Raw genomic sequence first — 1308 nt, forward strand, 5'->3', positions numbered from 1 at the left:
AATGGAGTGCTGCTGATCTCTACAGTGTATATATATATATATATATATATATATTTATATTTTTTTATTTTCACAGTAGGTGGTGGCACTCACAAAGTTCATACCACAAAACCATGCTGGGGTGCAAAACTTTCTCAGGCGTTTCCAAGGAATCCATCCGCAGTTAGCCAAATATAAATCCAAGTATAGAGAGAGCACTCACCATGTCTTCTCTAAGGAATTCAAGATGATTGAAGCACTCCGGGATTTTGAAAAATATAAACAACTGTAACGTGCAAAAAAAAAAAGCTTCATCTAGCCAACGTTTCGGGGCCTGCAGTCCCTTTGTGAAGGCGTGAACAAAGGTGCTGCGGATCCCGGAACGTTGGCCAGATGAGGCAGTTTTTTCTAAATCCCGGAGCGCTGCTGCCTTTTTTGATCATAATTATAAAAAATATAGCTAAAAATTACAAGCTGCACACATTGAGTCCATTTTTAGGAGTGCCAGGCACATAAACCAGTATGTATGCAAGAAAAAACATCATAAAGTCCAAAGGTGTGCAAAAAACGTATAATACAAGACAGCTTAGAAAAAGCAGAGGCTCATAGATTCAAGCTTATACTCATCCTAAAATGCCAGGGTGGTCACAAGAGCATCCTCATGCTAAATAGCAGCAGTGAATCTAACAGCTGGCATTTTAGGATGAGTATAAGCTTGAATCTATGAGCCTCTGCTTTTTCTAAGCTGTCTTGTATTATACGTTTTTTGCACACCTTTGGACTTTATGATGTTTTAATATAAACACAATTTTTATATTAAACTGGAGGTGCTGGCTCTTTTGTCTTTATATATATATACACACACACACACACATATATACACACATGCAATCTGGACAGCAACACTCAGGAAAATAAATCCACAAGAAGCAGGTCCTGATGAAAATGCTGGCGCATTGAAACGTTGATGTGGTAAAGGAACCTGCTTCTTATGGATTTATTTTCCTGAGTGCCGCCATCCTGATTGCATATACAGTGTCTGATACACAGCACAAATCAGAGGGCAACGGGGCAAGTAACTTTAATTCCAAGTATATAGAGTGCCAGATAGCAATGCTATATATGTATGGCCCAGCACTCTCCGCATAAAAAAGTATACCTCTCCAGTTGCCTTCCATATTAGAGGGCTGTGCAGCTCCCCAATATAGTGTACATGTAAACGGCAGCACTCAGGTAAATAAAGACACAATACTGTGTGTTGTAGCCAACGTTTCAAAGCAACGGCTTTTTTGGCAGGGCATATCTGCCATATATATATTTATATACACA

The sequence above is a fragment of the Pseudophryne corroboree genome, chromosome 4 (genome assembly GCF_028390025.1).
Source record: "Pseudophryne corroboree isolate aPseCor3 chromosome 4, aPseCor3.hap2, whole genome shotgun sequence".
NCBI lineage: Eukaryota > Metazoa > Chordata > Amphibia > Anura > Myobatrachidae > Pseudophryne > Pseudophryne corroboree.